The 17,174-nt window shown below is 43.0% G+C and overlaps 1 non-coding gene across 1 annotated transcript; it reads right to left on the reverse strand.

Moving 5' to 3' along the window:
* Positions 1–16,686: 16,686 nt before the first annotated feature.
* Positions 16,687–16,793, reverse strand: LOC115278545. The gene has a single exon (XR_003902952.1). It is a non-coding gene; the product is annotated as a U6 spliceosomal RNA (small nuclear RNA).
* Positions 16,794–17,174: the final 381 nt, after the last annotated feature.

Raw genomic sequence — 17,174 nt, forward strand, 5'->3', positions numbered from 1 at the left:
CCCCGCGCGACCCCGTCCCCTCCTCCCAGCACGGCCAGAAAGAGAAAATGGCGCTCGATTTGCCTCCGGAAGTGACGCGCGCCCTCATTTGCATGCCAGTACAGCCAGCCAATGAAAGGAGAGTGTGCATGGGACCCCTGGACACTGCCCCATAGGATCCTAGGGGCCCCTGTCTAAAGCTGGACTGGAGGCTCTGGAGTGAGAGTGGGGGTCCCCTGTTGGAGCCCCCGCCCCTCCCCCACTTCCTGCCACAGTGGCCTGGCCTGCCAGCCTCTTACTAGCATCTCTGCAAACTCTCGAGAGAGTTTGAGTAGGTGATGACGTCATTAAAAGGGGGTGGGGCGAGAGTGTCGTCGACCACGTGGCCGGTCACGTGGGCCCGCCAGAGCTTTGACTTCATTTGCATGGAATGGAGGTGGAGCTAGTGGCAGTAACAGGAATGGGTGGCCCCGCCCACATCTCAGAGCCAATTGGAAATCAGTCGTGAAGACAATCTTGCCCTGCCATTGGAGAACAGAACTTGGGCTATTACAACTTCGACAAGTGTGCCCTTGAAATTGACACATCTTGGTGAACTGGCTAGATGGGGTCTCCTGAACTCATCATTCTTTTCTGAGAAAATTGTCACACTTTTTTTTGAGAATTCTGATTTTTAAATTAGAGCAATTATATGTTGTGTAGTGAAGAGGTTAATTCCATACATTTGTAAAAACTCTTAATTGCCCTAAAAGTTCACTTTTGCCCAGATTTTAATTGTGAAGCAATAATATTATATTTCTCAAAACGAGTTAATACATGGAGTAGGAGCTTTCAGAATAGCTTTGGGACTTCATCCATTGAGTCAAACTTGCATGGGGGAAGACAAGGGCCACACCGCCCTCAGAGCCCTTACACGTTAATGCGAGGCCGGGTGTGTGTGCAAACACCTTCTTTTACTTATCCAGTCCTTGTCCTATTCCTGTTCCTTAAAGACCATTCCAGACCTTTCCCATTTCATTGACCCTCTCTGGGCAACTCCTGCTCTTCCTCGACTTCATTTTCAGCAGAAGACCATGTCTCCTTCCAGAACACCAAGACCATCAGACTTTGTCTCCCTCAGTTTCCCAGGTGCTATGTGCACACCTATTTCCCAAACAACTATCCTGACCTTAGAGGTACAGAGGCTGTGTCTGCCCCTGTTCACCACCAGTCAATCCCTCCTGGGACCTTGTTTGCCCTGCCCACCACCTCATGTTCAGTCATCCTCTCCCATAATTTCAGCTTCTCCTCTTTACCAGTACCTTCTGTTCAGTAGAGCCCAGAGACCAAAAACATAGCAGACACTAAATAATGTCTGAATTAATTTAAAAATTGTGTTAAATTCTGGGCTAAAATTACATAACCACAGTTTGCTTCTTTACAGAAATTCCCTGCAGGAATACAAATCATAATTGAAGATGACTTTGTTCCTTATATTTATTAGTGAATTATGATTTAATATGATAATGAATCACAGTGGTGAATGGGTATGATATTCCTATATATCTTTCTTTGAGAAATCATGAGTATAATGAAAAGTAAAGTTAAAGCTTTCCAGTCCTCCTTGATCCAGATAAAGGTGCTTAAAAGACAGCATTTTGTCACATTTCTCCCAACATTGCCTGAGCTCCCTTGACTCAACATCCTTGTATTCTCTCACTGCAACCCTCACCACTGCAGAAATGCTTGGGTCACAGTGACCTCATAATTGTTAGACCCAAGAACAGAGGTGAGTCCTCACCTCTCATCTGTAATCACTCTCCCTTCCTGAAGCCCTTCTCTCCCTGACAACTCCCGGGCATACACTTTCATCTTCTCCAAGCTTTCTGACTGTTCCTTACATCTTCATCGGTTTCCCTTCCTCAGCTGATCCTTAAATGTGGGTCTCTAGGAATATGCCTACTTTAATTCCTTTTTCAACACATATTCATTACTCTGGCACTGTAGTGGGTATCGAAATCCCATCCCTCTCATTTATTACTCTGCATATTGTCCCTTCTTCATCTCCATTGCAGATTCAAATTACATCATTTCAAATCCCAATCAATATACCTACCTCTTTCCTAAGCTTCACTTTTATTTTTCTGGCAGCCGATTGGCAGCCTCACTTGGGTCTCCCACATCACCTCAGATTTAAAATGTTCCAAACAACCCATCACCTCTCCTTATAATTACAGTGAGCACTGTGCCTAACTGTCCTTCATTTTCCCATCTCCAGTTCTCCCATTTTACATCCTAAACATTCCTCAAATCGGTTCTCTCACTGGCAGCCTTGGAATTCAGGTCCTTTCCTGACCAACACCAACACAAGCACCTACCTTCTCTCCAGCTTTGGGTCCTCAGGTACATTCTCTAGTCAGCTATTCTACGATCTAGCTGAGGTAAACTGGACCCTGTCTTCCTCCTCCTGTCTTCAGCCATTCCACATCCCTCCCAGCATCAAGCCCAGTGGTCAGCATGGCACACACGCTCTCCAAGCTTGACCAGCTCCAGCCCTTCTCCTGCTCCCGAAAATACCACGCAGTGTTTGTTCATAGAATTCCTCTACACCCCCTACTTGAACTCATTTTCATTCTGTTGCCATTCAAGGCTGAGTTCTTCTGGCCTCTCTTCCAGGAAGATCTCCCTAGCCACAACCACTAGACAGAAACAACACAGAATGTGGAAGGTGCACGCTTCTCCTTGGTATTCCAGAATATTCTGTGAGTGTCTGTCACTGCACTCACTGGGTTGTTTTGTCAGCTGCTAATGTGTCCCTCTCCCCAGGAGTGCTGCACCAACAGGGACCACGTCTTCTTCAGCACTGTATCCCTGATGCCTAGGCTACTTTAATAAATATAATGTACATAAATGTTTCATAAATATAATAAAATTTCAATAAATGTTGAATAAAAGTTTTCTCCCACTTATTATGAAAGATTTTGAACATATTGAAAGGTTGAAATAATTTTACCGTGAACACTGTCACCAAGATCTTACAATTAACACTTTGCTCTATTTGTTTTATCAACTATCCAAATAATCACCTCTTGATCCATCCTTTTTTTTATGCATTCAAAGAAAATTGCTGACATGAGTCCAGTCCACCACATCCCTAAATACTTAAGCATAGATATATAATGAATGGTATTGAAAACTACAATCAAGAGCTTCGATGTGGAAAGACTGTCCCTCTCCTCCACAGAAGGAATTAGCAATCCGAACCAGTGTGACTCATCAACGTCATTTTCAAAGACTCAGGAAAGTTCATGGCCCAGAGGTCAGCCAATCATTCAAAATTGGAAGCTATACCTAAGGAATTATCTGCAAGGCATGTCATGGCACATGAGTTTGTTCTGCTGCTGCTTAACCAACTTGGTGTCAAAACAAGTACAGATGCTTTGATTTTAGTTGTTCAGTTGGGTGTAAAAGTGAAGGTGCTGTGCTGAATCTTTCCTACTCTCTAGTCTAGTTAACCCCATAATCAGCATTAGCATTTGTGAGTCCAGCATAAAGAGAGCAATATGGGTGACCACAGAACGAAGAAAAATCTTAAACTAGCCTGACTTGTCAGTCCACAGGTACTTTTGTGCAAATTTAAAGGGGCAAGGAACCCCTTTTGGCTGCTGCTGCCCTGAGTGCCCTAGCTTGGAGAGAGAAGTACTATTATAAGGGCCTTTAAAGGTAAAGAAAGCTGGGGGTGGGGGCAGGAGAGGCATCCTATCTTCTCGGTAGATCCCAACCCACATCAAAATACAGCCGTGTGAAGACAGTGGGGTTGATTGCAGTTCCCACCCACCTCAGCTGGTCTCTGAGTAGGGTACACACACCCTACAAAAAAATAAATTGTAGGGTTCATCTAAAACCACTGAAATTCCTATAGGAAAGAGGAACAGTTACTCTTTATGAACAACTTACATGTCATCATGCCTTTCTTGACTTTGTTTTACATACACGTTTTGTGTGTCTATTGGATGCCAAGGAGACAGTAATGACTGACCCAGTACTAGGCCCAACAAGAGCCCTCCTTAATGCCCACCCCCCATCTAACCCACTCTCCACACACCTCCCTCTCCAACAAGGCTCAGTTTGTTCTCTGTATTTAAGAGTCTCTTATGGTTTGCCTCCCTCTCTGTTTCTATCTTACTTTTCCTTCCCTTCCCCTATGTTCACCTGTTGTGTTTCTTAAATTCCACATATGAGTGAAATCATATGATATCTTTCTCTGATTTACTTCATCTAGCATAACACTAGTTCCATCCACTGTTTTTTTGTGTTGGAAATGGTAAGATTTCATTTTTCATCACTGAGTAGTATTCCACTATAGATAGATAGATAGATAAAGATAGATAGATAGATAGATAGATAGATAGATAGATAGATGATAGATAGACCACATTTTCTTTATCCATTTATCAGTCGATGGACATTTGGGCTCTTTCCATAATTTGGCTATTGTTGATAGCACTGCTATAAACATTGGGATGCATATGCTCCTTTGAATCAGCATTTTTGTACCTTTGGATAAAAGTAGTGCAATTACTAAGCCGTAGAGTAGAAGTCTTTTTTATTTTTTTTAATGTTTATTTGTTTTTTGAGAGAAAGAGACAGAACATGAGCCAGGGAGGGGCAGAGAGAGAGGAAGATATAGAATCCAAAGCAGGCTTCAGGCTCTGAGCTGTCAGCACAGAGCCCAATGTAGGGCTTGAACTCACAAGCCAAGCCATGAGATCATGACTTGACCCAAAGTTGGATGCTCAACTGACTGAGCCACCCACACGCCCCATGGGTAGAAGTCTTAAAGAAGCAACAACCTGAAGTCAGAAGTACAGGTAAACATTAATGGTTCAAAGCAGTCAGCAGAGGTAAGAGGAGGTGACTCCAGGCAGCCGGAGCAGCCCCTGGAAAGGCCCTGTGCCTGGAGGGAGCATGGGGTAGTCAGATTGATTAAGAGACCAGAATGATGGAAGTGCAGATCACAGGAAGAAAAATACTATGAGAGGAGGCTACGGACCAGACTGTGAAGCCATTTTGGTCTTCTTAAGACCAATGAGAAGCGGTGCGCCTGGGTGGCTCAGTCGGTTAGGCGTCTGACTTTGGCTGAGGTCACCATCTCACAATCTGTGGGTTTGAGGCCCCCATCGTGCTCTGTGCTGACAGCTGGAAGCCTGGAGCCTGCTTCTGATTCTGTGTCACCCTCTCTCTCTCTGCCCCTCCCTTGCTTGTGCTCTCCTCTGCCTCTCAGAAATAAATAAACATTTAAAAAAAAAAAGACCAATGAAAAGCATCAGCGTTTTCAGTGGGTGGGTTGATAGAATTAGATTTACATTTGATAAGTATAGCTAGCTATAGCAGAGAGGAAGGAGTGGCGATGGAGGAAGGGTGGTCATAAGAACAAGAGTTAGGAGCGTCTTGGACTGGCCCAGCTGGAAGATGATGGTAGTGTGGAGCTGAGGTTAGAGTAGTAGCACTGAAGATGAAGAGAAGCAGACAGCTGTAAGAGATATTTGGGAGGCAGAGCGAACAAGACATGATGATATTTGGACACTGCTGTGAGTGAACTGTCAGGAAGGATGGCATTGAGCAACTCAACACCAAAACCCCCAAAATAATCCAATTAAAATACAAGGAGAGGACTTGGATAGACATTTCTCCAAAGAAGACATCCCGACGGCCAACAGACACATAGAAAGATGCTCAACATCACTCATCATCAGAGAAATGAAAATCAAAACCACTGTTTTACTCCTGAAGCCAAGACTACACTGTATGTTAATTAACTTGAATTTGAATTTTTTAAATGTTTATTTATTTGTGTATGTGTGTGAGTGAGAGAGAGAGAGAGAGAGAGAGAGAGAGAGAGAGAGAGAGGGAAAGAGAGAGATCGTGGGTGGGGGAGGGGCAAAGAGAGATGGTGACACAGAATCTGAAGCAGGCTCAGGGCTCGAACCCATGAGCTGCAAGATCATAAACTGAGCTGAAGTTGGACACACTCAACCAACTGAGCCACTCAGGCACCCCTTACCTAACTTGAATATAAATTAAAGAAACAAACAAACCACAATGAGATAATCACCTCACTCCCATCAGAATGGCTAAAATCAAAAAGACAAGAAATGATAAATGTTGGTGAGGATGTAGAAAAAAATGCACCCTTTATCTATTGTTGGAAATGCAAACTAGTGCAGCCACTGTGGAAACCAATATGGAGGTTCTTCAAAAATAAAATATAAAAATACCATATGATCCAGTAATTCCACTACCAGATATTTACCAAAAAAAAAACCCATAAATTTAAAAAGGTACTTCTATGTTTATTGCAGCATTATTTACAATAGCCAACATATGAAAGCAGTCCAAGTGTCCACAGATACATGAATGGATAAACTGTGATATATATATCACAGTAGTATTATATATACATAGACATATATATATATGTATGTGTCACAGTATTATTCAACCATAAAAAGAATGAGATCTTGCCATCTATAACAACATGAGTGGACCCGTATGCTAAGGGAAATAAATCAGACAAAGAAATACATATACTATATGATTTCACTTATACGTGGAATCTAAAAAACAAAACAAATGAACAAACAGACCCTTAAATACAGAGAACAAACTAATGGTTGCCAGAGAGGAGGGGTATAATCGGGAAATGAGCAAAATGGGTGAAGGGGAGGTACAGGATTTCAGTTATGAAATGAAGAAACCACAGGAATAAAAGGTAGAGCACAGGGAATACAGTCAGTGATACTGTAGCATCATTGTCTGATGACACATGGCTGCTATGTGGTGGGCACAGCATAACATATAGAGATCGCGATTGTACACCTCAAACTAATGTAACACTGTGTGCCAACTGTGCTCAAATAAAATAAATAAATATTTTTTATAACTGCAAAACTTCATAAAAAGAGGGAAAAAGAAAATGATTGTGTTGAGGATGGATAGTGGAAACACTGGAAAGAGAATGCAGGATCACAGTTTTGGTCTTGACCATGTTGAGCATGGCTGCTGAGACCTCTCAGTGTTAATATCAAATACATAGTTGGAAACAAGGTCTGGATCTAAGAAGAGAGACTGGCATAGTAATATAAATTTAAAGTTACCATAATATAGATGATAATTAAGCCATGAACATAGATGAAATTGAATGGAACACAGAGGTTCTAGTATAAAAAGTATACTACACGGAGGTTACTTCTTGGAGTCACTTCTGCCCTGTGATTCTATATTTTAATACAATGATAAAGTTAAAATACAAATCACTTTGTAGACAACCACCTTCCTAGGTTTATTTATGACAATAAGGTAATGGAAACTTGTAAATTGGTGTTGGTGTTGGTTGTTATTATGTAATTGGCAAAGCGTTGGATCCCATATTGATTGAAAAGAATTCTATCATCATAATTCTAGAAATAATTTCTTGAGAAGAAAATTTTCAGACATGTTAATTTAGATGATCTACATGAACTGCTGTAGCACTTTGGGGGAGGTTGACAAGGTCAAGCTTGGTGAGGTGTATGACCAGTGTAATTCAGCTCACAATGGTGGGTAAACATAGATGAGTAATTGATGGGACAATAACCAGTAGATTAATGGTGTAGTCTGGTACTGATAGGAGGAGCAAATTACACAGGCAGGCACTGGGAGAGCCGGCCAAGGGAAGTGATGTCTACACTGAAGATGTGCCCTGGTGAAGAGAGAAGTAGAAGGAGTATTCCAGGTAGAATAGATAGCCTTTCCCAAAGCCAGAAAGGAAAAGAAAGCAAGACACAATACAGGAAATAAAAGGTCAATTTGGTTATCAGTGCAAGAGAGAGAATAGCTGAAAAACCAGTCAGTTTATACCCAGTTACAGTGGGTGAATTTATTCCACGGGCATGGAGAGCCAGGAAAGGGTTTGGAGCAAGAGGGTGATCTAAACAAGTGTATGCTTTGGAAAGATCACTCCAGTTTCAATTTTTAGTACCTGTTTGTTTTAGACAGTTTCATAATCTACATAAATCCAGTTTGTCATGTGGAAATAAATGAAGATCACCGAGTGAGAACATACAGCAGCTATCTATTCAGATCTTTCACTAACAAGTGAGTTGGGCACCATCACTTGCATTTGGTAGAACCTCAGAAGGGGGCAGAAGAGGATGCTCCAATCGGAAGCTGTTGGCACAGGGAGGTGGCTAACTAGATTTGTCACAGCATATGTCTGGGGGGCATACAGGCTTAGAGAGCATGCTTAGCTTTCTCTTGCTGGTCCTAATTTGGAAGAGGAGAAAACAAATAGGGAAGCTGGCAGTCATTGACTAAGCCCAGATCATTCTGAGCTGATGGCTACAGAGAATGTTTTAAGTGTCCATTTATATAGTTAGTCTTCTGGTTCTTCTCCCCTTTAGATGTCCTGTCACTTGTGAGACCCGTTCATGGAGGCTGGGGATCCAGGCCTTCACAGCTCGGGGACTGTCTGGGTGCCTCCACAACCACTCATATCATGATAGGTGTTCTTTCTGTTGCTGAATCATCTGACCTGAGAGAGCAGCTGCCCAGAAGCATTCAAGACCAGACAGGATGTGACAGATCAGCAGCATGACCACTATGACAAAGTCAAGAACAATTCATAGTCTCGTAGGGTGCTTTGGAACTAGGAACGCTTTTGCCCAACCCACACAAGAAAAAATATTCCAAAGGCCATGACAATTAACCTTAAAGAGACAAATGACTTTTCCTTGAGACAATAATTGGTCTGTTCTGCTTTCCATGTTTCACTGCCCCAAGTACAGCAAGAGGCATCAGCAGTGGCCCAGAACGGGACTGACCGGCCAGGAGGGACTCTCGGGCAAGCCCCATCACCCATCAGCATTTGTGTGGATCTGCAGCTTCCCCGGGCAGCGGGGTTCACAGCTTCTCTAAGGTAAACAGTATCTCTCCTCTTTGTAGCGTCCCCACCTTTGGGAACATTGCTCTGGTTGTTGGCATTACAGTGAGTCAGAAATCCATCCAGAAAAAGTGCCTGAATAACCAAGGTCGCCTCATTTTGGAGGTCATGTCTAAGTTAGGGTTTCTATGCAGTGGTCTCTAGGACGAGGGCCTCTGTGGACGGACGAGCCTCAGAGTACTGTTCCTCAAGTGAATCGGGTGTTCATGTGACGTGGGAGAACCCTCCTTCAGGAACGTGATGAGAACCTCAAGGCAAGGCAGCCCGGCTGTGCGCGGGTGGGCGGCCTTCCTCACAACTCCGGAACAGAGACCGCCCACTCAGACTGTGTGCTACCACATACGGGAGACAGAGGAGTAAAAAAGTGTACAAAAGTCAACACCCCACTGCGCTGGGGTCTCAGTTTTTTGGGTACAAACCCACTGAGCCCATGCCAGCAAGACAAATAAAGTTGCTTCCTGGACAGAAAAGGCTCGGAGCCCCATCTCTCCATGTGAGAATCCGGCTACACTGCAGCAAGTAGCACCAGCTGTCCGGGCCCACAGCAGTGGTACTCAGCAGGAGCAGGTGGAGACCCAGGGACAAGGGACTTCCCTGTGACACAGGTGGAGACTGAGGCCTTACTGTAGCTGGTGTGTATTTGGGTCTCTATTTGTCTCTTTCAGGTGGCAGGTATTTTGTCTCTTGTTTTATGAAGATATTGAATTGAAATTTAGAATTACCTAGAGTTTAATCAATAGATTTTAATAATCGGTTCTTTATCTGGGAGGGAGGGGCGTGAGCAAAGTCACAGGTTAGGAACATCTATGATGACAAATTGGCTCACACAATTAAAGAGGCTGAGAAGTCCCACATCCTGTTGGTGAGAATCCTGGTCCAGCACAGAAGACTCCATCCAGACCGCAGGCAGGCAGGAAGAAAAGAGAAGTGATTCTTCTTTCCTTTTGTCCTATTCAAGCCCTCAGTGGCTTGGTGGCTTGGATGATGCCTACAGATACTGGGGAAATCGTCTGCTTTACTGAGTCCACCAATTCAAATGCTAATCGTATCTAGAAATACACTCACAGATACACGCAGAAATAATGTGTAGTCTGGGCACCCCAGAATCTTCACGCTAAAATTAACCATCACAACGGGACAGGGACAGGCACCAAAGCCTCGAGGGCCTTTTAAATATATTCAATGGGTTTTATCTGGCTACTACTCTCCATGGGATTTGAAGACGTTTCAGTTATTGTATGCATATTTTCAGGCCCAGTTGAAGTAGTTCCTTGCCAAAAAGCTATAGCCCTTTGCAGTTGCTAAAAACCGTGATTTTGTGTTTCCAACCAGGGGCATCCCAACTTTTATATCAAGTGATCAAGGCACACACTCTTGGAACTATTATGAAAGAACTCTATGAAGTGTTCCTACTTGCTCAAAAATTATCCTGCCTCTGTCATCTACAATATTCTGGAAATTCTGAAAGAGCCAAAGGCATCCTTAAACTAGCAAAATTTTTGGAAAGTCTGAGCTCCTTTGGCGCAAAGTACCCCACTAGTCCTTATGGCCACATGGTTTACTCCCTCCAGGGCACGTCAGGCACCCTATGGCCTGGTCATGGGGGAGGCCTGTGCATTAAGGGACCTCCCCTCTGAGACTAACCCGGCCCTGCCGCACAGACATGGGAAAATGTTGCAAGTGACTCGGGTAGTGCTCCCTCCGTCACCAACAGGTAAAGGACGCCTTCCCACATCATTTTAAACCGCCTCTTCATGATGTCAACTCAGAGCTTTAGTCTATTGTAAGAGACATCTGACAAAACTGCTCCTGAACTTCTTTGGAAGACCCCTCACCTTCCAGCACAGTGAAAGATGTATCACTAACAACATATTTAGCAATAAAACTCAAGAGAGTCAGATTTCACAACCTGGTTCATGAGTTGTGACTAAAGAATTGATCCAGAATTACATCCAGTTGGAAGACTATTTCCATAAGGGGCCTCAAACTTCAGCCCATCTTCAGAAGCAGGCAGGGGACCGGAAGCCTGCAGAGCAGGCTGACAGCCTCACAGAGGGGAACGCTTCCACTCACAGCGGCAGCAAGTGATGGGTTCCGCCAGCTGAGTTAAAACGCCAGGGGCGTGTCTGGATCGCCCCTCCACAAACAGACGCTGGGGAGTTCCATAGTTAGGGGTGCCAGGGAAGGAGGCTGGTGAAGAGCCTTCTTCAGGTTCCAGAATGCCTGATCATGCTTCAGCTCTGGGATGACGTATTCCTCAGTCCCTCCCTGCAAACTTAGTTCATAAAGAGGTGTCACAGTCTCAGAAAAAAAATGGCCCCCATTACCGGTAATATCCAGTTAAACCTGGAAATCCTCCCAAATGTCATTTTGTGAGGGATCCAGGACAAGTTGGGCTAGTCTTTAATCTACTGAGAGAGTGTTTTGGGTTTTTTCCTCCTGAGCTAGGTGATGTCCTAAGTAATGGACCATGTTTTTGCAAAATTGTAACTTATCTTTTGAAACTTTATGTCCCTTTTCTGCCAAGGCTGAAAGTGAATGGAGTCCTTTTCACAGGATTTGTTATCTGAGCAAATAGTCGTCTACACAGAGTGTCAGAATTGAATCATGAGCGAACTTTATATCCTTTAAGTCTTGATTGAGGACCTGGGCAAAATAAGAAGAAGGGTCAGTGAGCCCCCGGGACATAGCCGTCCAGGTATACTGTGTGCTTCCCAGGGAAAAGGCACCACATGTCTTATCAAGGGGCCCCCCCGCAAAGGGCAAAGATGCCCCATACTGAGCATGTGGTTTCAGGAGGAATTGAAAGTGGCATGGTATCCGAGTTAGTGGGAAGGGGAGACAACAAATTTGTTGATGCCTAAGGCCTTGAACAAGTTGATATCCTCACCCATTTTGTTCCTTTACTGAAAGATCAGGAATGTATGTGGGCAGGTGTGGGGCACAAGAAGGCCGTGGATGAGAAGCCTCTGCTAGAGGCTTGAGTTCTTCCTTTGCTTCTGGCTACAAGGAATGTAGGGAAAGTTTCGATGTTTTAGTAGGATTCAGTTGAATTTTTATAGGTCTAATTCAATTACTTTTCCTATGTCCGTAGAATTTTTACACTTGGCAGGTACAGCATCAAGATCTTTATACCTAGGGTCTGCATCAAATATCATGGAGAAGGCAGACTCAACTTGACTATGAAGACAAGAGTTGTCTGGGATTCGAGGAATAGTCCTGTCGTGTGTATTCATGGTCCAATCAATTTTTACAGGACAGATTGCAAGTATGGCTTTTAGGAGATGTCAATCTACTTTTCTGGCTTTCTTTGGACTCTCAGGCTTATCATGGAATGATGGATCCTGTAGGTCCATTTCCAGGTCAGCCCAATTGGCTTTTGCCATCCAGGATTTGGAATATGAATTCTGTTGAGATAGGTCAGATAACCCTGTGTCATGTAGACCCAAAAGAATTCTAAATCCAGTGAAAAGGGCGCCTGAGGGGCTCAGTCGGTTAAGCATCCAACTTCGGCTCAGGTCATGATTTCACGGTTCGTGGGTTCGAGCCTCATGTTGGGCTCTGTGCTGACAGCTAGCTCAGGGTCTGGAACTTGTCTTCAGATTCTGCATCTCCCCCTCTCTCTGCCCTCCCCTGCTCACACTATCTCTCTCTCTCTCTCTCTCTCTCTCAAAAAAACACATTAAAAAAATAAAAAATAACAACACCAAAGACTTAATCATCCATTTCCTACATAAAAGGTAGCTACTTTTTTGCATGGACCTCAAGTATATTGTAGTATAGAGGTGGAATTTAAGGAAAGGTATTAAGCAGGCTGTGTTGTAGCTTATGGGCAAGTAATAAATTATATCATTTATCTTGAATGTATCATAGATAAGCTGCTATATAACTATCGCCACTTCAGATAGCTGTGAAATTAGGTGATCAACTAGTTGTTACTTAACCTTCTAATTTCTGTATAAGTCTAATTACATGAAATAGAAGTTGGTGTTTTGGTTTTTAAATTAAAAAAAAAAAACTTAGTAAGAAAAAATAAATAAATAAATAAATCCAGTGAATAGCTGTTGACCTTATCTGGGTTCAGAGAAATCCTTAGTTCTTAGTTTGTCTTGAGTCCCAGGATTAAATTCCACATTTGCTTACATATCTGACTTATAGAAGGAAAAATCTCTACAGGCAATTGGTAAATTGAGGTTTTAAGGGAATTGTTGGGAAAGTGTAGGTCTGGAAGATGAGAAAGGAGGACAGAGTAGATGGAGGTATGCATAGAGAGCAGCCAAAGGGGGGTCCCAGGGGGATGAGTCTAGTTGGTTGTTGCTAAAGTGTGTTAAGTTGTTCATTAGCTTTAGACAGATAATCTCCTAGTGAAATAATTTCATATTCAGAATATAATTTGGAGGGCTCTGCATACTAATCAAGAAATGCTTCCCATTTGGGCCTGAGCAATCTTACTCCCTTTCTTTTCTAAATACATCTCAAATGCACAAAAGTTTTTTCAAGCCAGATGTTCCTCAGACTGGCCCAAATCATCTTTAGTGAAGTTATGTCACTGAGAAAGGCAGGCGCAAGGGTCCAGGTTATAAATGAGAGTACATGTAAGAAGCAGGAGTTTTCCTGGAAGAGCAGCTCTAGACTTAGCACATGATTGCTGGCGAAGGCTGGTAGGAATGTGATGCTCATTCGCCTTGTGTCTCAGACGGCCACCTGACAGTTGGCCCAGCAGGTGCAAAACCAGAGAAAATGCTCTCTCTGAATCAAAGCCAGGCTCTGAGGAACAGATTGAGACGGAAGGACACTTCCATCTGGCTTCATTGGTGACCCATAGTAGTTTGTCCAAGAAGACACCGGTCCATGGGTACTGCGAACCTGAGGTTTGTGAGGCTGGCTCAGACCACAGGCTCATGGGCCTATGCTGGGGCTCTACTCTGTGATTCTTGTCATTATGACCAAAACCCTCTTAGACAGCACAACAGAAAACCGCAATGCAGGGGCACCTACCTGGCTCAGTTAGTACGGCATGCAACTCTTGATCTCAAGGTTGTGAGGTCAAGCCCCACATTGGGTATACAGATTACTTAAAAATAAAATATTAAAGAAAAAAATAAGAGGGGCCCCTGGGTGGTTCAGCCCTTTCAGTATCTGACTCTTGATTTTAGCTTATGTCATGATCTCATGGTTCAGAAGATCAAGCTCCACATCAGGCTCCATGCTGGGAATGTGGAGACTGCTTGGGATTCTCTCTCTCCTTCTCTCTCTGCCCCTCCCCGACTCATGTACAAGCTTGCTCTCTCTTTCTCTCTCAATAACAAACAAGCAAACATTAAGAAAAAAAAAGAATGCCAAGACAGCAGAAGGGAAGGAAAGAAATGGTCTGATTCCACCAAGGACGCTACACAAACTGGGACAAATAACAAGATCTAGGTAGCCCCGAGACTGGCTTAGAAATTCTAATCACAGACTGCAGCGCTCAGACCCTGCACCAAATTACCACAAGCGCCTCTATGGGGACCACTCCTGGTCACACAGAGCAGACTAGACCTTGTAGAGCCAGCATAACTGTGGAAATAAGCAAAGGCCACGTGAATGAGAACAGTCTATTCATCCAAAGCTTGCTGTAGCCAAGGGTTCAGCCACCATCATTTGGTTTTTTAGAGACTCGAAGTGGAGCAAAGGACACCTCAGATGTGTCCTGATAGAGGCCGTGAGCTTGGGGATGCTGTAAGTGGCTCCTGGAAGTGGAGCGTCCAATGCCATGGGCTTAGGGAGGAAATTTAGCTTTCTCTGAGCCAGAAGCAGAGGTGGAAACTGGGGTGATAGTAGTCACTGACCAAGTCCTATTGTCATATGTGCTCTGGCCACTATCATCTGCATGTATATTCTCTCAGTTAGGATATAAAGCCATTATTAAAAGAGCAAAATAAGCAATTTCTCAGAACCACATAAGATCTCAGCAGCATGCATGGGGAGGGTCTAGAATAATGGGAAACAGATGAAGATGTTGTAGCACATGCCTTTCGCTTCCGCCCTCAAAGGTCCTCAAGCCCAGAGGCTCCTTTCCCCCACCACCACCACCCACCTCACTCCTGATCTTTGCTCTGATCTGATCTGGGCTCAGGTAGCAGTGGGTGAATGAGGGTGAGTGAGAGTGATCGGTGTTAGCTAATCACACCCCTCCTGGTGGTGTCTGTACTCACCCAGAAAAGTTTCTGAGACACAAAAGAATGAGGTGATAATGGTGGCTTCATGGCTTGGGATCTGCTCACCGGAGATAAGGGGCCATTTTTCCTGCCCTTGAAGGCAGTTCCAGCCTTCCTCTGTCTGCTCACTAGCATCCAGGAACTCGGGTAGCGCTGTGTGTCTTCTGTCAAGGACACTGTACTGTGCAGTAACAGCCAGTGACTGGCTGCACGTTCCAACTCTGCTTGCCAGAGATGGGGCAGATGGAGGTTTGGTATGCCCCTTCAGAGACCCTGTCCTCACCACAGAACCCAGGGGGAACCTCTCCTCAAGATGATGGACTCACAGATTTAGAGTAAGTTATTGATGCCAGTGCATTTCCCACAACCAAAGAGGACTTGATTGTAAAACAAAAAATGTAATGACAAGTGTGTTAACTTGACTATCTTCAACTATAACCTTTGCCTTTTGGTCTGAAATCCCGTAACTGATTATAACCATAACTGAGTAAAGAGAAACTCTTTGAGTTTTATGGGAAAGCCCCAGCCTCACTAATATATTAAAATGATGACATTGACTAGATTGTCTTACTTAACAGATAAATCATCCTTGGTGATACAGTGACTGATGGAGCTCTAAAGAACTTGTAGAATTGCTTAGTATGTAGTAGAGGGAACATGGGCTTTGGGGTCATGCAAAGCTCAGTCTTAATATGGGTCTTTCCATATGAGCTGTGTCCTTGGGCCACTATGGAACTCCACTGTATATCACCACATTTATGAATTGGGGATAATACTTATCTCAGGACTTCTTATGAAAATGGAATGAGACATCATGTATAAGTAGCTGATCATAGTGTCTGAAATCTAGTGAGAACTTAATGTCATGTATCCCTGTCACCTACAGATATGTAGCAATTGAGTGCTTATTTGTAGATAATGGTAACACAAAGACAAGTTGTAATTGCTCGTTATTGATTGGAAAATGGCAAAAGAGTCCCAATAATTTACTGTATTACTGGACTTTCTAATAAATTGAGAAGGAGAAAGGGAGAGGCTTTAATACATAGTGATATATCACAGTAATGTTTAGTTATGGTTAAAAAATATAAGGTAAATGATAATTTTGAGTGAAAATGGTTAGTTAAAGACAGATGATGAGCTATGGATTACATTTTCTTTTATTGACATGAAACTCACATAACATACAGTTAATAATTTTAAAGTGTGCAGATTAATAGTATTTAGTACACTCCATCACTTCCCTCAACTCAAAATATTTCATCACCCCAGGAGAACATCCTGTATCCATTAGGTAATCACTCCTCATTCTCCTCTCTCAGCCTCTGACCATTAATCTTTTTCCATGCATCTGCCTACTCCCGACAGTTCATATAAAAGGGATCATATGGTATGTGATTTTTTTTGTATCTGACTACTTACACGTAGCATAATGCTTTTGGAGTTCATCCAGATTACAGCATCTATCATAATGCATTCCTTTTAATAACTGGGTGATATTCCATTGTCTATATAATTTAAATTTTTATTTTTTTATTTTATTTTTTTTGGAAAGGTATGAGATGCTTCATGAATTTGTGTGTCATCCTTGCACAGGGGCCAGGCTAATCGTCCCTGTGTTACTCTGATTTTAATATATGTGCTACTGAAGTAAGCACCAAACCACATTTTAAAAAATCCATTCATCCGTTGATGAACATTTGAGTTGTTTCCACATTTTGGCTATTGTGACTAATGATGTTATAAACATTCATGTCCAAGTTTCTATGAGGTAATATATTTTCAAATGGTTTGGATATGTATTTAGGAGTAATTGCTGGATCATAGGGTAATTATATGTTTACCTTCTTGAGGAACAAACAAACTGTTTTCCGTATCAGTGCACCATTTTACAGCAATATATGGAAGCTTCAATTTGTTCACACACTCACCATGCTTGCTCTTCTTCATTGCTAAGACAATAATAATAATTATTACTGTTGTTGTTGTTAATAATAATAATAATAATATCACATAGCACCTAGCAATATTGAAAAATG

Source organism: Suricata suricatta, chromosome 14 (genome assembly GCF_006229205.1).
Source record: "Suricata suricatta isolate VVHF042 chromosome 14, meerkat_22Aug2017_6uvM2_HiC, whole genome shotgun sequence".
NCBI lineage: Eukaryota > Metazoa > Chordata > Mammalia > Carnivora > Herpestidae > Suricata > Suricata suricatta.